The 27,261-nt window shown below is 43.1% G+C and overlaps 1 long non-coding RNA gene across 2 annotated transcripts; it reads left to right on the forward strand.

Annotated features, from left to right (window-relative positions):
* The first annotated feature begins 5,325 nt into the window (after positions 1–5,325).
* LOC125109300 (uncharacterized) lies at positions 5,326–26,694 on the forward strand. Of its 2 annotated transcripts, XR_007130179.1 has the most exons (4): positions 5,326–5,674; positions 6,654–6,922; positions 19,514–19,577; positions 26,621–26,694. It is a non-coding gene; the product is annotated as an uncharacterized LOC125109300 (long non-coding RNA). The 2 variants fall into 2 exon arrangements; XR_007130178.1 differs by lacking the exons at positions 5,326–5,674; positions 6,654–6,922 and adding an exon at positions 14,187–14,378.
* Positions 26,695–27,261: the final 567 nt, after the last annotated feature.

The raw sequence follows: 27,261 nt of genomic DNA on the forward strand, positions 1-27,261 counted from the left end.
GAACCCTCCTACACTGTTGGTGGGAATGCAAGCTGGTGCAACCACTCTGGAAAACAGCATGGAGGTTCCTCAAAATGTTGAAAATAGAACTACCCTATGACCCTGCAATTGCACTGCTGGGTATTTACCCTAAAGATACAAACATAGTGATCCGAAGGGGTACATGCACCCGAATGTTTATAGCAGCAATGTCTACAATAGCCAAACTATGGAAAGAACCTAGATGTCCATCTACAGACGAATGGATAAAGAAGATGTGGTATATATACACAATGGAATACTATGCAGCCATCAAAAGAAATGAAATCTTGCCATTTGCGACGACGTGGATGGAACTAGAGGGTATCATGCTTAGCGAAATAAGTCAATCGGAGAAAGACAACTACCATTTCTTTTTTTGTGATAACATTTAAGATTTAAGATTTCCTCTCTTAAGGGCACGGATTGCATAGAGCACTGGGTGTGGTGCAAAAATAATGAATATTGTTATGCCGAAAAAATAAAAATTTAAAAAAAAAATGCTTCTGAACAAGGAAACATTTCTACTGACTAAATGCCATAGAAAGTCAGTAATTAGAATAACTGAAGATCATCTGAAGGGGTCATAGTTCAGCATTTTTTAATATTTTAGAAATATGTGATTTTATTACTTTCAAATATAAAGAATAATTCACACTGTGTTAATAAGGAATTGCCTAGTAGAAGGTTTTTATCAAAGATATAGCTAATGGAGCGCCTGGGTGGCTCAGTGGGTTAAAGCCTCTGCCTTTGGCTCAGGTCATGATCTCAGGGTCCTGAGATCGAGTCCCACATCAGGCTCTCTGCTCAGCGGGGAGTCTGCTTCCCCCCCCTCTCTCTATGCCTGCTTCTCTGCCTACTTGTGATCTCTGTGTGTCAAAAAAATAAATAAAACCATTAAGAAAAAAGATAAAAAAAAAAAAGATTTCCTCTCTTAGCAACTTCCAAATATATAATACAGTATTGTCATCTAAAGTCACTATACCATACATTCGATACCTAGAATTTATTCATCTTCTAAATGAAAGTTCATACCCTTTGACTAACATCTTCCCTTTTCCTCCATCCTCCAGCTTCTGGTAATTAAACTCTACACTCTGTTTCTATTAGTTCCGTTGTTTTAGATTCCACATATAATTGAGAGCACATGGTATTTGTCTTTCTCTGTTTGACTTATCTCACTTAGCCTAATACCCTCAAGAACTGTCCATGCGTCATAAATGGCAAAAAGTTCTTGGCTGAATAATACTCCATTATATTCATCTTCTTTATCGACTTTTATTGACCATGTATTAGTTTGTTAGAAATGCCATAACAAAATACCACCAAAAAAATTTCTGCAAAGAAATGTCAGACATCCAGATTGCCAACAGGCACATGAAAAAGTGCTCAACATCACTCAACATCAGGGAAATACAAATCAAAACCACAATGAGATACCATCTCACACCAGTCAGAATGGCTAAAATTAACCAGTCAGGAAACGACAGACATTGGCGAGGATGCGAAGAAAGGGGAACCCTCCTACACTGTTGGTGGGAATGCAAGCTGGTGCAGCCACTCTGGAAAACAGCATGGAGGTTCCTCAAACAGTTGAAAATAGAGCTACCCTATGACCCAGCAATCGCAGTACTGGGAATTTACCCTAAAGATACAAATGTAGTGATCCGAAGGGGCACATGCACCTGAATGTTTATAGCAGCAATGTCCACAATAGCCAAACTATGTAAAGTACCTATATTCCATCAACAGATGAATGGATAAAGAAGATATGATTATACACACACACACACACACACACACACACACACATATATCAATTTATATATATCAATTTATATATCAATATCAATTTATATATATCAATCTATACACACACACACACGCACACATACACAATGGAATATTATGCAGCCATCAAAAGAAATGAAATCTTGCTACTTGCAACAACGTGGATGGAAATAGAGTGTATTATGCTAAGTGAAATGAGTCAATCAGAAAGACAATTATATGATCTCTCTGATATGAGGAATTTGAAAGGCAGGCTGGGGGGTTGTGTGGGGTAGGGAAGGAAAAAATGAAACAAGATGGGATCGGGAGGGAGACAAACCATAAGAGACTTAATCTCATGAAACAAACTTAGGGATGTTGGGGCATGGGTCGGGAGGTAGGGATAGGGTGGCTGGGTTATGGACATTGGGGAAGGTATGTGCTATGGTGAATGCTGTGAAGTGTGTAACCCTGATGATTCACAGACCTGCACCCCTGGGGCAAATAATACATTATAGGATTAAAAGAAAAAAAAAAGGCAGCTGAAACCACACAATTTTTTTTCCTTTCACAATTCTGGAGGATAGAAGTCTGAAATCAAGGTGTTGGCAGGTCCTAACTCCAGCTGAAACTTGTAGGGATAATCCTACCTTGTTTCTTCTAGGTTCTGGTGCCTGAAGGCATTCTTTAGCTTATAGATACATCCTAGCCCAGCATCTTTTGTCACTAGACATCTCTCCTCTTCTGTTTCTTTCTTTTTCCAATTCACATGGTGAATGATCTCATTTAATTAATTATATCTGTGATAATCCTATTTTCAAATAAGGTCATAGTTGGTGGGACAGGGAGGGGTGGTTAGAACTTCAACATATCTTTTGAGGGTATACAATTCAATCCCTAACAGGGTTCCATTACACGGGTGTGACTGACTGTCATTGTGGTTGGTTTCAGCTCCCAGTGTGACCCAAAGCTCCCATCCTAAATCACATGGTTGGTCTTTCTGGGGTGGTGGGCCCCTACTCCATGACTACTGGATGTAGCCAGTCTCTTCCTTAAAAAAAGACATTCCTACCAGATAGGACATTCATTACTTGCCAGACACAAAGACAAAGGCCAAGACTCTCTGGGCAAGGCCAAATTCTTTACTATGCAAAGCCCTGAAGATTTGCTACTGATCTTTCCTAAAACACTAAAATAAAAGATCCAGTTTTTTGGAAAACCACAAATATACTGGCAACACAGAAATTGCTCACCAGCTTCTTGGTCAAAAAATAAAAAATGAAAAATAAATCAGTGAATCTATAGTCAAAGCTTTTAACAGTTAGAATTTAATTCCTTAGAAATAACTAGAAAGAATTTTTCATTGTTTAAGAAGTACCAAGAAGGGCGCCTGGGTGGCTCAGTGGGTTAAGCCGCTGCCTTCGGCTCAGGTCATGATCTCAGGGTCCTGGGATCGAGCCCCGAATCCGGCTCTCTGCTCAGCAGGGAGCCTGCTTCCTCCTCTCTCTCTACCTGCCTCTCTGCCTGCTTGTGATCTCTCTCTGTCAAATAAATAAATAAAATCTTTAAAAAAAAAAAAAAAAAAGAAGAAGTACCAAGAAGATAGCAGTGAAGTCAGAGTGGGAAAGAGAAGTATTAATGCAAACTCTGAGAAAAGTTTTAGGAATTACTATCACTGTTGTTTTGGGACCCTAAGAGGCCATCCTCACTTCTACATTCTCTTCAATATCCCTAAAAACTAACCACTATTCTGAATTGGAGAGACAACCTCCTTATTAAAAGGAAGGGGAAAGGTGTTGCTTTTAGCATTTATGACTGGGTCCCAAATAAAATCAGAAAATTCTTAGGGCGCCTGGGTGGCTCAGTGGGTTAAGCCGCTGCCTTCGGCCCAGGTCATGATCTCAGGGTCCTGGGATCGAGTCCCGCATCGGGCTCTCTGCTCAGCAGGGAGCCTGCTTCCCTTCCTCTCTCTCTGCCTGCCTCTCCGTCTACTTGTGATCTTTCTCTGTCAAATAAATAAATAAAATCTTTAAAAAAAAAAAAAAAGAAAATTCTTAAAGAATTTAAAAAATTTTTTTTCAATTTTTAGGATTTCTCTTAAAAGTACCTTCAGGATTTGGAGGTCCAAGAACAAGTAATTGTGTATTTGAAAGGAATCTGCACAGAACGCCCCTTAAAATTAGGAGTATATTGTTAAATTTACATGAGGTCAACCATATTCCCTTTTTTAAAAGATTCTATTTATTTATCTGTCAGAGAGAGAAGGAGAGTACAAGCCATGGGGAGCAGCAGGCAGAGGGTGAAGCAGGCTCCCAGCTGAGCAAGGAGTCTGATGGACTCGATCCCAGGAGCCTGGGATCCTGACCTGAGCCAAAGGCAGGCATTGAACCAACCGAGCCACCCAGGCGTCCCTACCTAGGCCAACCATATTCTAGATGAATCCACAGAAACTGAGTTCAAGAGACAACTCTTGACCTTTCCCATTTAATTCCAGCAACACAAATCTGACCAGGAAAGTAATTTTCCAGAAATCAGGTTTAGGGTTTCCCTTTAAAGCTGAATGATTCTAGAAATACCCAAATTCTCTATTCTGCCCTCTTCCAACACCTTGAATCTTACTGAGTTCTCTGAATATCAGATCACCCCTTAGTTCACAAGCACTGCCTTTCTGTACTATCGACTTCCATGAGAAGAAACACAAGGGTAACACTGAATGAGTACGACCTGCTTCCAGATCACCAATTTTGGGGATCTCAAACCACAAGCAAACCGAATCTTTTGAAAAGAGGGAAGAAAGGAGAAAAATAAAGGGTTGGGTTTGGTCTTTAACTTGCTTCCTCTTACTGGATGGCTAAAATGCCCTGTGTCCAACTATTTTCTTTTCCTCTCTCAGGTGATAAGAAGTCACTCTCTCCAAGGACCTTTTCTGACTCATGTATGAAACCCCACCCCAACAACAATCCGTGCTCCCATCCTCCCTGCAGTACTTTCCTATAGAGCTCACCTGTCTGCACTGTTATTGCCTGTTTTCTTATTTCCTTATCAGACACCAAGCTAGGTAAGGACAAAATCTGTCTAATCTGATCCCAGATTAAGCATTTGTGTAGGTCTTCAATATCTAACACAGTATTTGGCACATAGGACTTGTTTCAGTCCATTCAGCTACTGTAACAGAATACCATTTACTGGGTAGCTTATAAATGGTTGAGGTGCCTGGGAGGTCCATGATCAAGGTCCTGGCTGATTTGGTGTCTGGAGAGAGCCTGAGTACTGGTTTACGGACCACCAGCGGTCTTCTCACTGTGTCCTCACAGGGCTGAAGGGACGGGGAAACTCCCTGGGTCTTTTTTATAAAGACATTAATCTAATTTGTGATGGCTTGACCTTCATGACCGAATCAACTCCCAAGGGCCCCACCTCCTAATACCATCACACTGGGGGTTAAGATCTCAACATATGAATCGTGGGGGACACAAACATTCAATCCCTTGCAATACTCAAGGTTTTTTGGTTTTTGGTTTTTGAGTTTTTTTAGAATGAAATGCTATAGCAGGAAAGAAGTGGGATGGAATGGCAGGGCAGAGCATGGCAAGCAATAGAGTGGAATGAGAGAACGATAATCACACAGATACCCCTCTTAGTAATTCAACTCCCCAGAACAGACTCCTTAAACCTATGAAGATTGCCTTGAGCAAAAAGTAGTTGCATCAGATCCAGCTAACAACTGTGCCACAGCTTATTACATGAGACTTGAAGTAATGATGTAATCAACCAAACAGCATGGGAAACAAACCAGTTCAACAACAATATTGCTCCTGCCGGTGATGGCTGAATGTTAGCACGGCCAGGATAACAAGCAATACAGCTGTTCCGTTGGTTTACTCAGGTATTTGGACACTCATTTCCTTTACATGAAAAACATAGCTCAGACCCTCTCTTACTGTCTACATACTTCCCAAGTAGGCGCCCTTTAGCCCTCTCCTGCATTTCCACCGTCCCCAAAGCTTGTCATCCAACCTAGATGAAGAGTCACTCTGACATCCTCCAATTATTTATTGAGTTCCTGTGATGTTAGAGGTCTCTGGTTATTTTGAGAGACAAAGTATTCAGAGCACAGGCTTGAGTTGGAGAAATGGATCTGAATGCTGGTTCCAGCACTAAGTAGCTCAGGGTCCCTCAAGCAGTTGTGGAATCTCTCTGCACCTCAGTTTTCTCATTTATAAACTAGGACTCAAAATACCTACTTCGTGGAGAAGGCCCCCCATACACTGTTGGGTGTATTATGTAGTTCTGTTTGCAGATGTAAGGGAAATAAATGAAATGTCAAGGGCCTAACTTTAGCACTCTCGGGTGTTAGCTGATATTATCATGCTACCATGAATGGGCTATGGACTTTGTCCTCTAGGAGTCTCCAGTGGAGAATGGGAAATGGTTCACACGTAGCTAGAAAGCAGAACACCCATGACAATTGTCAGTGCAGATAAAGGATAACTGAATGTGGGCAGAAGGGGACTCTGCCCAACTAAGACTGCCTGGCACCTTCTCATTGGCCAGATGAAACATTTTAGAGACACATCTCATTAAAAGTGTCAGTTTGGGGGCTGCCAAGATCAAAGTTAAAAATCTAAAAGGCCAAAATTCATCACCGCGATCTCCACATTCAGGACCAAGTTCGTAATGCAGACAGGGGAGGGCCGTATGTCACATTCTGATGTCCATGTAACAGCTCCAGATGCTGCAGAAGGGGCCTGAATGCAAGGTGGTTAAAAATTCCTTTCAATTAAGGACCTATCCTGAGCCTGACTTTGAATATAAAACCCTCTGCCCATCAGCATTAATACTCTCATAATGAAACTTTTCCCCAGTCAAGGACTGAGAGGGACAACATAAGTCAGGATGGTCAGCTTGGAAATGCAGCTGCCTAATCCAGCTCTCCTTGGGGAACGGTTCCAATTAATGACAGTGGGGCATACTGTGAACCGAAAGACAAAGCATGGCTTTCAGCTCTAGTCGATGGAATTTGGCTTGGTAGACTTTTCACGTGTGGGCTTCGCACTTACTTCAGCAGAACATGGAAGCCTAGTTCTCTATTTTCAGTCTCCTCAGCATGGAACTTCCTCGGCATTACTAAAAGGTAAGTAACTCTTCTAATTGCATGACAAAAATATTCCACATAGCAACTGCTCCTAATAATATACTTACGGTTGGCCATTTCATTACCTGATAATTACCGGATCATTAGAGCAAATAATATATCCTTATGGGATAAACTTATGGCAGTAATTTCAGAGAAAAGAACAGGAAAGCACTCTTGCAGTCTCCAGTAGGCAATGTGTAGAATTAGCTATGGAAGGAAAGGAAAATAAATGTACTTTTTAAAAGTAAACAGCAATACGATAATATTTATAGTAATTTCTGGATCAAGAAGTCAGAGAGGAGGGCGCCTGGGTGGCTCAGTGGGTTAAGCCGCTGCCTTCGGCTCAGGTCATGATCTCAGGGTCCTAGGATCGAGTCCCGCATCGGGCTCTCTGCTCAGCAGGGAGCCTGCTTCCCTTCCTCTCTCTCTGCCTGCTCTCTGCCTACTTGTGATCTCTGTCTGTCAAATAAATAAATAAAATCTTTAAAAAAAAAAAAAAGAAGTCAGAGAGGAAACGGCTGGACGAACAGAGCCCAGCCCCCTCGTTTTACAGGTAAGAACAAGGAAGGAGGCCACCAGAGTGAAGTGAGCTCAACAGGCTCACAGAGCTAATAATATAAGTACAGTCCATGCGACAATGGGTTTCTATCCCTTATCACAGAGCTCTTTCTTTTTAATGAAAATAATCCCCTAAATGCAACACAGATTTGATTTTTAAAATCTTCACTAACTGAAATATTCAGGAAATGCCAAGAACTAGTTAATTAGATTTTCTAATTAAGCTAGATTTAACTAGTGGTTTAACCCCAAACTAATCTTTTGGAGTTACAGTTTTAGAGTGGCTGGAGAGCCCAGATTTAGCCTGTCAAGTCTCTTGCCCTGGTTTCTGGCAGTGACCTCACCCACCACTCCACTTGGCTCACTCCTCCTCATCTTCCAGACAGCGATTTAAACACCTTTTTTTCAACCAAGTCTTTCCTACATTCCAGATTAGACAAGCTCTCCCAATTATGTGTTCCTAAAGCTCTACCTCCCATTGTGAAATCACCACCTTTTTCTATTTATTTAATATTTCTTTTTCCCCTCAAGACCGGTTCTCAGACTTGACCATGCATCAGAATCCACAGGAGGGCTGGTTAAAAATACAGAGTCCTGGGCCCTGCCCTGCAAGTTCCTAGATCCCATATGGGATGGGGCCCGAGAACTCGCATTTCTAAAAGTCCCAAGGCGATGTTGATGATCCAGAGACCACACTTTACAATCCACTAAGCTGCAATATCAGATGCGTGAAGGCAGGAGGGACTGGGTCTGTCTTATTCATTGTTCTATCCCTAGCGCCTAGCCCCATGCCTGGCACATAACTGCTTGTAAGGAAAGACAAGGTAAGTGAATGATCTTCTTCACTAGGGCAAAAAGTTATGGCTCCAAAAGTTGAGTAGAACATTAAGCGAAGTTTGGTGAAGGGTACATAGGAACTCTACCATCTCATTATCATTTTTCTGTACATCTAAGATTATTCCAAAATAAAAAGTTACATACGTATATGGATACATATACATGTACGTATGTTAGTCAATGAACAACAGAACCTTAGTGTATATCGGGCATGACCGTTGGGTGAAAGCCGAGACATTTCCTTTCCCTTTCAGTCTGATAGCTTGTCTTGGGCTTCTCTTGCTGGAGATTGCTGCCCACGGTCAAGTGCTCAATAACAACATTCCAAGGTGGCTGCTAGTAAATCGCTCTGTCGGTCCTTTCCCTGTAATCGTGGCAGACGCATCTGACTTACTCCCCTGCACCGAACGAACACACACGCATGTGGATGATGCTTTCCCTCATTAAGTGTAAGCGTCTTCGTCACAGCAAATGACTTCCCAAGGGCCCTTTCAGAGCATGCTGGGCCTGCTGGATGCCAAAGCTGAGACAGCCACCCCCTTCTGGATGACTTACAGGCTCTAGGAAGGCCCTTTGGCCCCCAAATATCCCCAATCCTGCCGCCGGCCTGGGATTCCACCGGAAGAGAAAAGAGCCTTGACTTTCAAGCCTTGTGTCTCCACAAGACTACTGCGACAAAGCCAGTGTGGTGGCACTTTCAAGTATAAGTATTAGCCATTATTTCGGCCCCAGCTGAAATCATCAGATCAATGGCCTATATGACAGCCAGCCTCAGGATCCATGTTTAGGAAGGAGGACTGAAAGAGGCAGACCTAAGTATGGAACCTCAGGGCAAAGGGCACCCATGGAGACTGGGGTCACTGGGGAGAGGCCTGCAAAAGGTCCTAGAAGGGAGGAAGCGGCTAAATGGTGAACAGCTGGTTGCCGGCCAGCCCTGGACCCACCGCGCACTTTTGCTGGAACTCATACACAGAAACGATATGACCCTTGCTTTCTCATTTTCACTGGGCTGCTCTAACAAAATACCACAGACCAGGTGGCTTGTCAACAACAAACATGGATTTCTCACAGTTCTGAAAGGTTGAAGTCTGAGATCAAGATGCCAGCATGGCCAGGCTCTCTGCCTGATGAAAGACCACTTCCCCTGAGGCCTCTTTTCTTAAGGCACGAATCCCACTCATGAAGGCTCCATGCTCATGACCTAATCAGCTCCAACAGGTCCCACTTTCAAATACCACCACCTTGGGGATAAAACTATGGTAGAAGAACTTTGGGGGGAAATAACCATTTAGATCATAGCACTTATCTTCAATTCAGATAAAAGCCAAAGGGTAGAAATAGTCATAAGTAATGTAAGTACAGTGTGCCAGAGGCTGGGCGAGGAACCTTATCAACATATCCATGCATTTTGACACTACACCGGTCCAGTGTTCTCATCAGATGCTGCTAACAACCATGCGAGATAGCCATTAGTGTCCTGTCTTTATAGCTGAGCCACTGAGGCTTAGTGAATCGACTCACCCAAGCTCCCACAGTAATTAAGACACACAAGTAGGGTCTGACCTGGGGCTCTCAGCATACACCATGTGGTTCTCTTTGCTAGTCTCCCCAAAATGAAAATGGGTCGGTACTGATCATGTGAAGGGCATAAAGTGTCCAAACCTGTCTCCTTCTAGCTGCCAGTCCTTTGGAAAGTCATTAACCACTGACCATAAACTGCCAAGCGTCAGTTTCCATACATAGGAAGCAGAGTTCCTACTCCACAGTAAGCACGACTTCAGCCTTTGTTGTTATTAATGTTATTTTTCATGCCTAAAATTACTTTCTTTTAAAATCCTGCTATCTGTGACCACACAGATGGAAATTGAGGGCATTATTCTAAGTGAAATAAGACAGACAAAGACAAATACTTTATGTTCTCACTTTTATGTGAAATCTAAAAAAGTCAAACTCACAGCAACAGAAAGTAGAATGGGGGGCACCTGGGTGGCTCAGTGGGTTAAGCCTCTGCCTTCAGCTCAGGTCATGATCTCAGGGTCCTGGGATTGAGCTCCGCATCGGGCTCTCTGCTCAGTGGGGAGCCTGCTTCCCCCTCTCTCTGCCTGTCTCTCTGCGTACTTGTGATATCTGTCAAATAAATAAATAAAATATTTAAAAAAAAAAAAAAAGGTAGAATGGTAGTTGCCCAGGGCTGAGGTACAGAAGAAATGGGGAGATGTTCATCAGAGAGTATAAATGTTCATGATGGACACTGGGGAGGGTATGTGTTATAATGAGCAGTGGGTAATATATAAGACTGATGAATCACTGACCTCTACCTATGAAACGAATAATACACTGACTAAATTTTTTTCTAAAAAGTACAAACTTTTAGGAAGAAAATGAGTAAGTTGTGGGGATCTAATATACAGCATGGTGATTATACAATACTGTATCTTATATGGGAAAGTTGCTAAGAGAGTAGATCTTAAATGTTCTTGCCACATAAAAAAGAAATGGTAATAATGCGGCACGATGGAGGGGTTAGCTAATGCAATGGTGGTCATCGTTTTGCAATAGATAAATCAAATCAACACATCGCACACCTTAAACTTACAACATGTTTTAAGACAATTATATCTCCAGAAAGCTGCAGAAGAAACATTACTGTATTTCAGTTGAAGATCTATTCATTCATTCAAAAACTTCTGTTCTAGAAATGAAGGACAGAGTAATAAACAAGAAAGGAAAATATTATTGATAGGTACAAGTAAGTAAAACAAGAGGACTACAGATGGTGATGCAGGCAGGCTAGTTAGAAAATAAGATTCATGATGACTGGGTTGGAGGGGAGGGGTGCTTGAAGAGAAGTGATTAGGCAGAGGCCTCTCTGAGGAGCTGGCATATTTAAGGCTGACTGTGACTGCTAAGCAGCCAGTCATATGAAGACTTTAGGAAAGGACGTGTCAGGTGGAGGGATAGCCAATGACCAAGGTCAAGAGGTGCAAAGGGGTGTGGCTTGCTGGAGGACTAGAATGAAGAGCAGCTTGGCTGGGCCTGGTGTGCAAGGAGTGGAGCAATGGCAAAGCAGACTGGTAAAGTGTGAGTGCCGTTCAAAATGCAAAAAGAAGATACTGGACAGTTTGGAGTAGGGCACTGATAAGATTTTTTTTTTTTAATCACTTTAGCTGTTGTGGAGGAAATGAAATGTAGGCAGAAGCAGAAAAGCAAAAGGCTACTTAGGATGCTTTAGGATACCCAGATAAGATACAGTAATAACACTGATGAGAGAAGAGGGCAACTGGGAAAATGGGCCAACCTACAACTAATTCAAGAAGCTCAACCCCAGTGGCTTAGATTCCCAGAAGGTAAGGAGAAAAAGGGAAAACCTCAGTTCAGGTCTAGAACCTAGCATTTTAGTTTGAGCAAGCAGGTAGGGAAAACACAGAGAAAAGGAAAGTAGGGAAGAAAAAAAAAAAAAAATAGAAGTCTGCCCTGGACATTTAGGTTTGAGATTCCCATGAAACATGTAAGTTGAACACTGTGTAGAATAGGAAATACAAAAATTTAGAGCTCAGAAGAGAGGATAGGTCAAAGGTATATATTTGGAATTATCAAAATTCAGACACTGTCTAAAGCCAGGGGACAGGAGGAGAAACTCTGTACAGAATGTGTAGAGAGATGTAGAAAGAGCTCTGGACAAAACCCTGAGGAGGAGAAGCCACCCAAGAAAAATGAGGAGGAATGGCCCAAAGACTGTGGCACAGCAGAGACCAAGACAGGAATGAATCAAGAAGGACAGAATTCAAAGATGCTGAGAAGGTGCCAAGATGAAGACAGAAACGGGCCCGCTAGGCTTGGCCTCGGGAAGTTCAAGACAATGTCCAGTTTCATGGACCTGGCAAACCCAGAAAGCCACCTGCAGGCAGCTGAAGGAGGAATAGGACACCAGGAAGAGGAAAGAGCAAATGCAGAGGACTCTCAATATGTTTGCAATAAAAGAGAGAATTGGAATAGGGTGGAAGCCGGAGGAGGACAAGGCCAGAGGCAGGCTGTTTGTTTTGAAGAAGCGTGAAAGCCAGAGCTCATTCGTATGCTGCCGTGAGCAAGCCAGTAAAGAGAGAAAGTGATGCAGGAGACAGAAGTTCAAGGTGAAAAGGGGCTGGACCCTAAAGCATTCACAGAGATGTCAGCTTTCAAAAGAGAGCAGCAGGAACACTCCTTCCAGGTGAACACAGTAAAACAAGGTGGGTAGGTCATGAAGCAGGTGGGTTTGACGGATGGGTCATAAATGGCATCATGGAGACTTCCAGCGGCTTTTTTAAAATAACCTTACTCTTGGTGTTCCAAGAGGTCATGACTATATAAACTAGGATCACAAAACACAGAAATAGAATTGTTTTTTCCATCGCTAAAAGACTTCTAAGGTCAAATAATCCAGAGCCTGCCTTGTTCACAAAAGAGGTCCAAAGGAGCTGACTTGTTGGGGACACACAGCTTCTTAGTAACACAGAAGAGAACAGAAATCAGGTTATTTGGATTGTCATCTTTTGGTAAAACAAGCTGTTCCACTCTCTGTCTTGTACTCTCATAGAATGAAAAGTTATCTCAAAACATAGCAAACAGTTAACATACCAACTTATGTTCCAGATTTTTCCCACCTTCCTGCTATATAGATCATCTGGAATTAACCTTGGCACATAAATGCACCAAACTATGCAGCTGTGAAGGGTTAGGAGGGGACACCAAAACAGGCAACCTGCAGAAGGTCTCCATTAGGGCTCCGATGCTACCATCTCAATAAGGGGTATTTGGGTGTTTATGGAGTTATCCAGAATGAAGTACTGTCATGGTAGATTTTCCCCCAGATAGCCTCTCCACATACTCCTTAATCACAGTACTGAAAATGTTTGGCTTGAGAAAGAAAATGGGTTGGAAATGCAAGCCATGACATGAGGCAAAGTTTACCACCAGAAAAAAAATGGCCTCTTGATCTTTTCAAACTGGGGGACATTTTTCCCACCAGTAACAGAGCAAACCAGCAAGTTGAGCAGCTCAAGCTAAAGTGAGGGTTGAATAGACCCTTAGCTGTAACTCAACTCACTGATGGTTACTAGAAGGGAGGTGAGTGGGGGGATGGGTAAAGAGGTGATGAAGATTAAGGGTTATACTTGTCATGATGAGCACCAGGTGGTGTATGGAAGTGCTGAATCACTATATTGTACACCTGAAACTCATATTACACTGATGTTAACTAACTAGAATTTAAAAACTTTCTTTAAAAAATGAGGGGTTGACACTTTCTATTCTCGGTTTTTTGCAGAGCACCTGGTATACAGAAAAGCTCAAAAAATATTTGGCATTTATGCTGAGTGACAAAAGCCAATCTCTGAAGTTTATAGACAGTATGGTTCCATTTATAGAACATTCTCAAAAATGACAGAATTATGGAGATGGAGAGATTAATAGCAGCCTAGGCTTAGGGATGGGTGTGAGAAGAGAAGGCAATATGAAAGTATAGCCCAAGGGAGTTCCTATGCAGTGAGGGAAGCATCCTGTCTCTTCACTGTGCTAGTGATTACCTAAACCTAGACATATGATAACATGGCATAAGCCAGAGAGACAGAGAAACAGAGACAGATCTGCAGAGACAGAGAGCAAGCATTTAACAAAACTGGTGCATCTGAATAAAGATTATACAGTGTCCCTTTTCTGGGTTTCAATGTACTGCAGTTACAGAAGAGGTTACCATCAGGGAAAGCAGACTGAAAAGTACACAGGTCTTTACCATACTTTTTTTTTTTTTAAGCTTCCTATATGCCTACAGCTATTTAATGATGAGGAGTTTTACAGAATAACCGAGTTTCATCTTCTGTGACAGGTATTTTGATGCTCCCCATTGAACACTGGAGAAAACGGAGTCTCAAGTGTTGCATAGTGGTTTAATAGATGAACCTCTGGAGCCAAAGTACTAGACACCAGCTCCACAACCACTTGCCAGCCTTTTAACTAGAAAAGGAAGGGAATCCTGCCATTTGCAAACACATGGATACCCCTTGAGAGTATCCTGCTAGATAAGGTAAGTCTGACAGATAAAGACACGTACTGGATGAAATCACTTCTATGTGGATTCTTAAAAGGTCAGATTTGTAAAAACAAAGTAAAATGGTGATTACCAGGGGCTGGGAGGGTAGGAAGGGTAGGACAGACATTGTTTAAGAATACTAACTTGCAAGGCATTTGGGCGGCTCAGTCGGCTGAGCATCTGATTCTGGATTTCAGCTCAGGTTGGGATCTCAGGGTCCTGAGATCGAGCCCCACAGTGTGCTCTGCCCTCAACACAGCATCGTTCTCCCTCTCTGGCTGCCCCTTCCCCTGCTCCCTTGCTCTCACTCACTCTCTCAAATCAATCAACCAACCAATCAAAAAAATGTATGTATTATATATGTATGTATGTACAAATAAGAATACTAATCTGCAATGAATAGCAAGTAAGTCCTAGAGATCAGATGCACAGTATAGTCAATATAGACAACAAAACTGAATTGTAAGCCAACTTGCTAAGATCCTAAAACTTAATTATTTAACCACTTGTGGAATGGAATAGAGTGTTAATTATTGCTACAATGGCAATATATTACAATATACAACTGTATCAAATTAAGATGTCAACCTTCAAATTATACAATGTTATATATCAAATATACTTCATCAAAAGGAAAAAGAACTTTGCACAACTGACTTTTGTGACTCAGTTTCCTTCCTACAAAATGGAGACAGGACATATTTAGTTCAAGCCACAAGGCCTAGGATATCATCAATTCATCAATAAATGTTAGAGGTTATGATTATTATTAAAAGTCACCCAGAATAGAAAAAGAGCAGAAATTCAAAAGTTGGTTTGATTCCTAAGCTTTGCTCTTAATTACCATACTGCCTCCTTTCTGAATGGCAAATGAAAACATGGATGAACACAGTTACCTGATTCCATCCCTCTGCCCCATACACACAGGCCTACTTCCCTTCTGCAAGCCTATACATCACCTCCAAAGGTGATGTATATAACTTCCTAGAGTTACTGTAACAAAGTCGCACAAACAAACCAGTTGACTTAAACCAACAGAAATTCATTCTTTCCCAGTTATAAAGTCTGCAAGTCTGAAAACAGGCTGTTGGCAGGGCCATTCTCCCTCCAAGACCCAGAGGGTAAAGTTCTTCCTTGCCTCTCCCAAGCTTCCTCCCTTCCTTGCCTCATCAGTCCCTGGCCTTCCTTGGCCTGCAGCTACACGCCTCCAGTCTCCGCTTCCTTCACTCCCACGTGGTCATCTCCTTATGGACGCAAAGGATATTGGACCAAGGCCCACCTTAGTCCAGTGTGACCTCAACTTTCATCTCCATTATGCCTGTAAAGACCCTTTTTCCAAATAAAGTCACACTCACAGGTACTAGGAGTTAGGACTTCAGTTTACCTTTTTTAGAGGACACGATTTAACATGGAAGAACCTCCCAGATGGTTTCCAAAGCCATCCCAGACCCCGTGTGCCCTTGTCCCCTTTCTTTCTGCACAGACACCTCCTGTGCCCCCCTCCTCCATTCAACACAAGCTTTTTGCAGTCCACTCTTTATTAAAACATGGAGAGAGTCCACAGGCATTTTCAGCACAGATGGGCATTTCTCTTCAAGAGCAAGTTCAGCTTTTTAGCACAAAATCCACAAGCACAGGGGGCACTGTGCCCTGTTTTTATTTCAAGCTGCTTAAGTGATCGTTTATGGCAGGACATAAAATTATCACTGTTTTGAAACAGACACTAGGCTGGTATTCTAGGTAATGATACCTCTGGGCCAAGTCATTATTTTTCACAAGCTTTAATTATCAGAATGGGCACACTATTATTTATTAAATCCTCTGCACTCCGTAGACAGTGTCTGAATAGGATGAACACCATCTTTTTTCCCAGCTGTGCTCAGTTTAAACAGATTCTTCTCACTTTCTCTCAATGCTGACCAAGTAATGAGATCAAGAACAAGATCTGGAACAACATGTATACACACAGGACACTGCATCCTAGTGCCTGTGGCCAAGTATGCGTGCCTCAGAATGAGAGCATCCAGATTCCAATCTTGGCTCTGCCACTATCAGCTGTGAGATTTGGGGCACGTAACCCCCTCCTCCTGAGTTTCTGGTTTCATGGATATGGCAAGATCTCCTGGGGTTTGTCCACAGCCAAAGTGGCATCAGAACCGATGTTAATGTTTTATTCCTCAAGTTCAGAAACTTTTAAAGAAAGAAATGAGATGTGTCCTCAGAGAGCCGGCTCATTTCCCTTTTCCAAGATCTATAAACAAGCTTTCCTTGCCCACTCTCTCTCTCCAATTCAGAAACAAACTCAGCTCCTCCCCTCCAAGTGGCAGAGGGCAGCTGCTCCAGAGAGGAAAAAAAGTCATGTTTCCATAACCTGCTACAACTTACCAAGCACTTTCAACTCTTGAGAGGGTCGCAGTCATCTGAGAGGGTGACGTTATTGTTACTCCCTTCACGTACTTACAGGAGTCCACAGTTTAAGTGTTTATGGGAGGGAGGTTGTGTGTAGAATGATTCCAAGTATAGCTTCTGGCATGACTTTGTTTGGGTTCAAATCCCAACCTGCTATTTAACATCTTAGTGACTCAGCTGCCTCATCTAGGGGAATAATATTAGTACCAACTCCATCTTATAAAATGGGGATCTTACCAACCTCATGGGGCTATGATGAGGACTGAAGGAGGTAGTATGTGGAAAGTGATTCGATCATTACCTGACTCATAATCACTGCTGTGAGTTAATTCATAATAACTGCTATGTAAGTGTCTGTTAAACAAGTGAACAAAAACATGGTACGCTCTCAATAAATATTAGCCCTTAATGCCTATTACTGGCCATCTCAATGATTAGCAAATTATGGCCCACAGGACAAATCTGGTTCTCTACCTATCTAAATAAAGTTTTATTGAAACACATCCATGTCCATTCATTCACATATCATAGAAGGCTACTTTCCAGCTCTAGGAGCAGAGTCAAATGGCTGTGACAGATACCCCATGCCCCACAAAGCCTCAACTAATCACTGTCTGGCCCTTTAAGATGTTTGCTGAGCCCTGGTCTCTCATCTCTTTCAGGACAAGATTGGGCTTTGTTTTATATATATATATATATATATATATATATATATATATATATATACACACACATACATACATACATATATATATATACACATACAATTTTTTATTTTTTATTAACATATAATGTATTATTAGTCCCGGGGGTACAGTTCTGTGAATCGTCAGGTTTTCACACTTCACAGCACTCACCATAGCACATACCTTCCCCAGTGTCCATAACCCCACCACCATCTCCCTACCCTCCCTCCCCTGGCAACCCTCAGTTTGTTTATTTTGTGAGATTTAGAGTCTCTTATGGTTTGTCTCCCTCCCGATCCCATCTTGTTTCATTTATTCCTTTCCTCCCCCACAAACCCCCTACATTGCCTCTCAACTTCCTCATACCAGAGAAATCATATGATAATTGTCTTTCTCTAACTGACTTATTTCACTTTGCATAATACCCTCTAGTTCCATCCACATCATCACAAATGGCAAGATTTCATTTCTTTTGATGGTTGCATAGTATTCCATTTTATATATATATGCCACCTCTTTATCCATTCATCTGTTGATGGACATCTAGGTTCTTTCCATGGTTTGACTATTGTGGACATTGCTGCTATAAACATTTGGGTGCACGTGCCCCTTCAGATCACTACATTAGCATCTTTAGGGTAAATACCCAGTACTGCGATTGGTGGGTCATAGGGTAGCTCTATTTTCAACTTTCTGAGGAACTGTTTTCCAGAGTGGTTGCACGAGCCTGCATTCCCACCAACAGTGTAGGAGGGTTCCCCTTTCTTCGCATCCTCACCAGCATCTGTCGTTTCCTGACTTGTTAATTTTAGCCATTCTGACTGGTATGAGGTGGTATCTCACTGTGGTTTTGATTTGTATTTGATTGGGTTTTGTTTTATTCATCATTTTATTCCCAGAATCTAGCACAGTTCCTAGCACACAGATGTTCTGTATTTATGTCAACAATGAAGAAATAACTGAAGCCCTATGTCACACATCAGGACATAAGGAATAGTAACTGCCATTACTAAGCACTTGCCACACATTGGCCACCATGCCGAGTGCTTTGTCTTGTGAAGTCATTTTACCCTCACATCAAATCTTGGACCCAGGTACCATTATCATCCCAACTCGGGTCAGGAGGAAACTCAAGCTGAGAAGGTGGAGAAGTACACGGAGACTCAGCTGATCATGGACCCTGCAGAAGCTCCAACACTGGTTTTCTTACTCAAAATCCCATGTTCGCATGTTACTACCTGTCCAGGAGTGAACCACTGGAAAAAAACAAGTCCTTGATTTCCCTATGGCTCTATGCTTCAAACTGTATTTGGTATCCCTTCAACAAAAACTCTTGTGTTCCCTGATACAAGATTCTAGGATCAACGACCATATAAAAGTCCTCCCAATTTACCTTAAAACTCCAGGGTTTACATGAGCCCCCACCTCACCAACCTTGCCAGTTGCAAAGTAACAAGTCTCATCTCACCAGCATTTGTCTTCTCAACGACAAGATGCAAATCCAGAAATGACTGTTTTGACTTTCTCCAGTGGGTCAGATCAGTTGGATTTTTCAACTCGGGAGCTGCGTCAGACCTCTAGCAATGGTTTTTGTGTTGGGGCAAACAAACAGTGTGAATGTCGGACATTTAGAAATCAAACCAGAAATTTATTCTGATGAGTAATTTGAGGTCTATTTTATGTTTTGCATGTATGCTTAACACAAGTCTTGCCTGCAGATGTACTTGCCACCTCTACTGGACCTATTTTATGCTTCTCCCTAGATTTGCTCATCCCTACCACCTCCTCAGAGCCCAGCCCCTTGCTTCATGCACAATGCAGCCTGCTGCTCCTTGCACCTCTTCCCCTCACAATGCCAGGTGTCTCAGCCTCCCCCAGATGGAAACAGGCTAAATTCTGGAGACCCTCACAAGATAATCACCAAGGACAACCCTCTAGCCAGCATTCAACTGTAATGTGGTCAGCTTGTTACTGTAGCAAAACCCGGCATTAGCCTGACTAAATCCATTGTCATTTCTCTTTCTACTCTGGCAGGAGTTTGAGACTCCCTCTGCCCTCCACTATCCCCATGAGACAAACCAGAACATGCTGTGCCATGGTGAGTAACCATGCTCTGAGATATTAGAGGGGTGGGTGGGAACAGCCCCATAATGCCTCAGGAATAAGGAACTTATCTTGTTTAGTGGCAAGCTCACCCCTTAAATTAGGTTGAGTTTCCCCAGAAGCACACCTGAGGCAAGGATTCAAATGCATGAGTTCATTTGGGAAGCACTGTCATGGGGTAGAGACATGAGATGGGGACAAGGAACAATACCAATTAAAGCTGTGTTCGAAGCAAGTTACCACTGTGGGCACTGGGAGCCAGGTTCCTTGGAGAGCTCTGGGAGACAGGGTGAAATATGCCTCAGACTTTGCCAGCCAAGAAGTAGGGGACCCGGGGCACCAGAGTGGCTCAGTCAGTTAGGCATCTGCGTTAGCTCGGGTCATGATCCCAGGGTCCTGGATCAAGTCCCACATTGGGCTCCCTGCTCAGCGGGGAGCCTGCTTCACCACCTGCCTCTCCATCCTGCTCATGCGCTCACTCTCTCCCCCCTCACAAAAATAAATTTAAAAATCTTAAAAAAAAAAAAAAAAAAAAAAAGGAGGGGGATACCTGTAGCTCTTATTCACCAGCTCTCCAACTGCCTTTAGTTGAAGAATGCTCTGGGATCTCCCACCAGCATTGTCAGCTCACTGTGCCCCCGCCCAACACACACACACACACACACACACACACACACACCAGACTCAACAACAAAAAAGTCCTTCAGGCAGAGGCACAGGGGTGCATAGGTAGCCACATGGATCCTGTTAGAACTGGGCACCAAGAGTGTGTGTATGAGGCACACACCACATCAACCACGCCCTCTAAATCCAAATGAACGCCAAACTCTGACTCACACTAACAAGCTATGTTCTCCCCCAGCAGGACATACTGTGTCCCTTTGTTCAAAATGACCTCAACAACTCAAATTCCCTATCACAAATATATGAAGTCGTGAAAAGGGAATTAACTCCTATCTAATGTCTACACATTGATTTGGTGACGCTCACCTCACTTCTCAGCCTGAGACATTCTTGGTGGGTTGAAAAGCCCAGGCTGCTGGCTACTCCACAAGTGTTTCCTAACTAAACCCTTTTGGTCCAGATTTCTTGGCATAATGTGGCCTTCAGCAGAGCTGAGGCGTCCTGACGAAAAGCTATTCCTGGGAAGCAGCATGAATGTAATCAACAGCACTCCATTTTCTGTTCTGAGAGTCCTCTCTCAACACGTCCCCATTTCTGTAATGAACTGCCTAATCTTGGACATTTTCCCCATGGAGAAGTGATTAAGTCTGTCACCATTATTGTAGGGGCGTCTCAATCCCATTAAAATGACCCCATTGCTGCTGTTCATTCACAGGCCACTGCAATTATTTGCTGAGGCCCTGTGGGTTGAAAAGGCCAACTGAGATCACCTTTCTTTCCTACGCCTGAGGAAACTTAGGAAGTTTCTGGAGAAGTGTAGGAGTCAAAGTTCTTTTAGCGATGATACTGGGTTGGCTGAGGGAGGGGCTAGGAGTTAGATGGAAATTTCAGCACCAACTTTAGTTTTAATGAGACAACTATTTGAACTCCACTAACTCCTCCAGCTCAGCGAGTCAGCAATGAATGCATAGAAGTGTCATTTTTTTTTTTCACAATGTGGATATCCAAGGTGACATTGAGATGGCTCCTGTATTTTTTAACTAGGTAATTAAAGCCAAAAAAAATTGATTATCTGTGAGGGTAGGGGCATGTCTTATTAAGTACCAGTGCTGAGAATTACCATCAATTCAGATGCTGGACCAGCCCATATTGGAGAGCCATACGGATGACATTACTAAAACAGGCACTAATATAGAGTTTAATTTTAGATAAAATTGTCTCCTGGTTTTATTAAAAGGGGGGGTTAATGATCTAATTATTTGGAAATAGGTCAGTTAATTTAATTCTGCTGCATACAGAAAGGAAGATTCAAGGGAAGAGGACATGATTAATAAACCCCTACCAGGCAGAGAAGGCAGCCAAGTGTCCAAGCCATGTGAGTTATGTTTCCTTGACAGCTTTGGATTATTATGAAAACAATTGCCAAGACATAAACTAATATTCAGAAGCAGTTGCCAGATAATATGTTGTCTTTCCAATGGGTAGAGTATCCCATGAAAAGCCCTCTTGACAGAGCCACTCTCTTCTAGGGCTGATTTACAGAGCATCATTCCCAGGAAAAAGCAGTTAAGTTTAATTTATAGTAACCCAGGGCTAACCAAGGAAGTGGAGTCAGCAGATAGCTGGCATGAGAGTGAAAGATGAGTTCAGCTCTGCATGTAAATCTTTCTCTATTTTATTAACTATCAGACATCAAAGACAACCAGCTTCCCAGCTACTTATTAGTACTTTGCCCCTCTATCAAAATGACATTAGCCATCCAAATCTTAGATGATACAGTGTACCCTGTCCTTGCTGAAAGGGACTTGAAACATCATCCAGCACAACTCTTCGGGAAAAGCCAGGGTCACGATGATCAAGTTGCCACCTGAGATCAAATCAGCTAGTATGTAACTAAGGAGAACTAGAACTCCAAGACCCTACCTTTGGCGTTAGGCTCTTTCCACCACTTCCTCTGGCAAAGAGCTCTGGATTTCTTTTTGCTACTGTTACTAACCACACAAGACTGGAAAAACTGTAACATCTGTTTAGCCAGATCTCCAGCCATGCGTCAATTAGGTACATTCAGAAGCTTCCTTAATAATGCACAGATCACCGGGGAGTTATGGGCACACTGAAGAAGTAACTGACTAAGCAAAGTCCTTGTGAAATAAACATCCATTGAGCTTTTTCTCATCACAGTGATAAGATATGAAGCTACCAAGGGAGAGTCTAGCTGCCCTGCAGGAGAAATAAGTAGTTTCGGACTTCACCTGTTTGAGAACAGAGACAGGGCCCAAACGATCTCTGAACACCTCCCTTGATTCTAAGATTCCTATAAATGCAATTTATAGATTTCAAGGTTGAATCATAGTAGTATTCCTGTATTATAACCTCAAAAATGTTACCATCTGTCTAGCTGGATACAAAGCATGTTCACTTATATAAACTCATTATCTTCTAATAACTCTTAGAGGTGAGAAAGGCATAAATAATAGGTTTTGAACAATCCTGGGAGAGCGAAAAGCATAAAGGAAAGAATAACAAGACAGAGAGACCTGCCTTCAAGCGTCAGTCCTGATCCTCACTACCAGTGACCTGATGAACTCCTCTGAGGCTTGGTTTCTTAAGTAAGGGAACAATCACAGTAGCCAAGATGTGATCAGAATGTCTCATTAACGAAGAAGTCCCCTGAGCTCTATTCCAGAGTGGTTTCTATCTCACCACTCAGCCTCTATATTATCTTTCCCCACCTGCCCCTGGTATCAATCAGGTCTTTCATTTTCTATATTTGAATGTTGATAGCTGGGGTCTTGCTGACCCTTGAGAGGCTCCCCCTCTCAGAGCTAGCCAGATCCTAAAGATAGTGAACAACTCACCCAAAGGTCTACTTTTCCCAAATATAACCAATCCAGAGCCCATACACCCCACAAGCCCCTTCACAGGACTCTCCAGACCACTAACCATCTGTCCTAATTGACCCAAGGCCAGGTACCAGAAGACTAGAACAGCCCCTATGCCCCAGAGCCCACGGAATGATTCAAATTAGCCAAGGCTCTATCTGCCTGCCCTGCCTTTCCTATTCTTTCTCTCAGAAACCACCATAAAGACTCTTGCCACGGTCTCATCCTTTCCTTCTGCCCCTGACTCCAATATTTCCCTCTGTGCCCCCCTTCCCCTGTGGCAGGACACAACCTCTCCCCCTTGGGAACTGTCAATGACTATTTTTTCAGTGGCAATCATCTCCCTGTCTTTTAGTCTCACTATACCTCAAATTTCCAATAGTACACTGTGTTTCAGGCACCCCCACCACCTTTTACCCACCCTGCCACCAGCATAAGAGGTCACACAGTAGATGTTCAGTAAATGCCTGTCACAGTAAATTTTATGTACCAACTTGGTCGGGCCTTAGGGCCTAGATATTTGGTCAAACATTATTCTGGATGTTCCTGTGAAGGTATTTTGCGATGAGGTTAACATTTAAATCTTTGAGTTAAAGTAGTTTCCCATTAGTGGAGGGCCCTAAAAGAAAAAAGACTGACCTTCCCAGAGGAAGAAGACTGCCCTTAAAGCACCTTCAGATTCAAACCACAACTTTTCCCTGGCTCTCCAGCCTATTGGGATTCCCCTGTGGTTACTGGACTTGTCAGCCTCTATAATCACATGAACCAATTCCTTAAAATAAAATAAAATTAAAGAATTTTTAAAAATGAGACCCACATACCCTTTGGATTCTGTTTCTCTGGAGAACCTAACCTAGTGAGGGTGAGATTAAATGTACAAAAGCACATCTTCTATGAAAAGAATGCTCACAGCAGGCCTCTGGAAAAGGCTAAAACAAGCCAGTAGTTACTTACCAGGCTTTGGCTACATTCTGGCCCACTCATCAGATGTAATACCCGACAGTGGGGGAAAAAAGTGAACTGGAACTACACTCAACATGGACAGGTCTGCAAGCATATCATTGGACAAGGCAGGACTCATCTGCGGTGCCAGAGACAGGACACAACTATCCTAGCAGGAGGGACAGGAGGAGATGGCACTTTGTTTTGGGAGCACCTCCCACAGTGTTCTGTTTCTTGATCTGGGGGTTGGTTACACATATGAACCAATTAGTGAAAAATGCATTAAGCTGCCTGTCGATGATCTATGCCTTTTCCTGTATACACATAACCTTCACTAAAGGACACAAAGACAGAATAAAAATGATTTTTAAAGTCATTCATTACTCCAATCTGCAGCCTCTCTCCAAGATATTGCCTGCATTTGTATGTTGGAAACTCGGCAACATAGAAAGGAAATGTTAAGCTTGAAATTGTCTTACATCACTGAATGTGTTATATGTTCCCTGCACTGAATTTTGGAAAGCAGCTGTAGCATCTGCCTCTCATCCCTGAACGTGGAGAAAGCTCTGGCTTTGGAGACTTGAATCACCCAGTGGGGACATCGAGGGCTTTTACTTCCACAGGACACAAAGTCCCACGGAGAACTTGACAAAATGACCCTCCCAGCATCTAGGTTTTCTCAGAATATGGAATTTCCCACTGTAATTATCTCAAGTGTCTCTGGACAAGCTGAATCAATTAGACATGCCATCTGTACTGCATACTTCAGGAAGTGGGAGTAATTCCCTGAACTTTAAAAAAAAAAGGGGGGGGGGGGGCAAAGCAATCTAGAAAACCATTGTATTGGTCCAGACGATGACAGGAAATGTGCTTGAATGGGAGGCTTGCAGGCAGGGGGAGTGGTCTGCCTCTCTTTTTTTAATAGAGGTGTGAGAGGTGTTCTCACTCCCTAAATGTTGTTGGGTTGGTTGGGAAAGGGGAGATGTGGGCAGAGGAGATCCCTGTGTGCCAGCAGCTCTTTCTTCCAGCCCTTGTGTCTGGAGCTCATGGATTATGCCCTACTCTGCTGGCCAGGGTCCTCCATATGCAGTCTACACTGCTGAAACTGCACACCCACCCCCCTGTTCCCCATGCCTGTCTAGCCTCCTCCCAGCTGCTCCCCAACACCACACTGTGTACCATAGCCAATTTGCACATGTGACAGTACCAGGAGTGGCCCCAGGCATCCTTGACCCGCACACTTTTGGGACACACTGGGCTTTGTTTGGAAAACTAAACTCTGACAAACTCCCACTCACCCCTTCAGACCCAGCTCTCCTTCCAAAGGCTTTCCGTAACCCTTCCCATGCAGTCCATGCGGGGCAGCCCCCCTCCTTAGGACATGCCCTTCTCAGGGTACTCACCACAACACCTCCCAACCCACGGGTACCTGTCTGCCTGCTCTGCTCGATTCTGAAGCTCCTTGCAGACTGAGGAATGGCACTTCTGGCTTTGAATCCCCAGCACCTCTCTCTGTCCCTCCCTCTCTGTTCCTGCCCATCAGGTGGTGTGTTTCTCTGCGTCCACCCGCCTAATGCAAGTCCCTATGTGTGTGTCCTCTTCCTTTTTCCTATCCTCCTCTGCTCAGTCTCTCCCTACCTCCCTATCCTTCTATTCCTCCTGCTCTTCCCACCGTCCATCTGTCTGTCCCTACCATCCCACCCTCCCACCCCATACCCTCTCCCTCTCTCCTCTCACCCTCCCTCTCTTCCTCACCTATCCCCTTTGCACTTTCATATCCCTCTCCATTGGTCAGCACTGGTCTCTCAGAATTAGCCTGTGCATGTCAAGGGACTTAACTATATGGTCGTTCTTACAGTTCCAGACAGAGAGAACAGAGTCTCATTTGCTCCTAAATTCAGTAGAAAAAAATCCCAGGCAAAAGTTCAGATTGGTTCAGCTGAGGCCACACACTTTCTCTCTAAACCAGTTACTGTGGCTAAAGATGTGATATCCCATACCCAGGGTAGGAAGAAAAGGGGAGAAAGGTGCTGAATCAAAATAACATATGTACTTTTTAGTAATAATACTTTTTAATAATTTTTTCCCATATTTTAAATCTTTTTTTTTTATTTTTTAAAGGTTTTATTTATTTATTTGACAGACAGAGATCACAAGTAGGCAGAGAGACAGGCCGGGGGACGAGGGGAGAGCAGACTCCCTGCTGAGCAGAGAGCCAGATGCAGGACTCAATCCCAGGACCCCGAGATCATAACCTGAGCCAAAGGGAGAGGCTTAACTCCCTGAACCACCCAGGTGCCCCCAGTATTTTAAATCTTAAAATATGTTCACCCATATCTATATTTCTTACACAAAAACTAAGTATTGCTCACAAACCCATAAACCGCTGGAGTGCATGGCCCCTGAGACAAGGTTATGTCAGTCTGGTTCATTCTTCTATCCCAGCACACAGGCCCAGCACTGGCACATAGCAGGTGCTTATTAAATATCTGAATGAAGAAAGGAGTACATAAAAGAACAGGTGATTGGGCAGCTAGATGGTTAACAATAATTTCTTAAGGCAACTCAAGAATTCTCTTCACTAAAACAGATCTTTGGTCTCTCAAAGATGCAGCCCGACACCTCACCTGAGGCAAGTGGAACCTCATGGTTCACCATTTTTCCATCTACCAACACTCCCGAACCTGCATTCCATAGACTCCATATCCGCTCAACACATAAGGTAGGGAACCTCCTACCTTACCTGTAGCTCTTTCTTCTGCTTCTTTCTTGAACTGGTTTCAATAAGAAATATTAAGTGGTCTGACCTAGGGGGTCCCCTGAATGAAGACCCAGCCCAGGATTCCACCTGCCAACATGGCCGAACTAAGATCGACCTAAAGCTCACAACAAGAATCTTCCTTCTGCTATCTTCCGAATATCATGTCTGACCAAGGCTCGGGAGGCAGATGCAAGTGAGGACAGGATCATTAGGAACCAATCTGTACAAATACGGATGAGCTACAGTAGATTTTAAAAAAAAATCAACACAATGCCCTCTTTCTGGGCATTGCACCATTTCTGACATGGCCCCTTTGGGAAACAGTCTCTCCTGATAGAGCCAGCATCAGAAGGACCACATGAAACCGAATAAAACATCAGTGCTGGACAACTGTGGTCATATGCATTTTTAAAAGCCCAGTGTGCAGAGAAGAACAGAGACTGGCTCTGATCAACCACACACACACATAC

The sequence above is a fragment of the Lutra lutra genome, chromosome 1 (genome assembly GCF_902655055.1).
Source record: "Lutra lutra chromosome 1, mLutLut1.2, whole genome shotgun sequence".
NCBI lineage: Eukaryota > Metazoa > Chordata > Mammalia > Carnivora > Mustelidae > Lutra > Lutra lutra.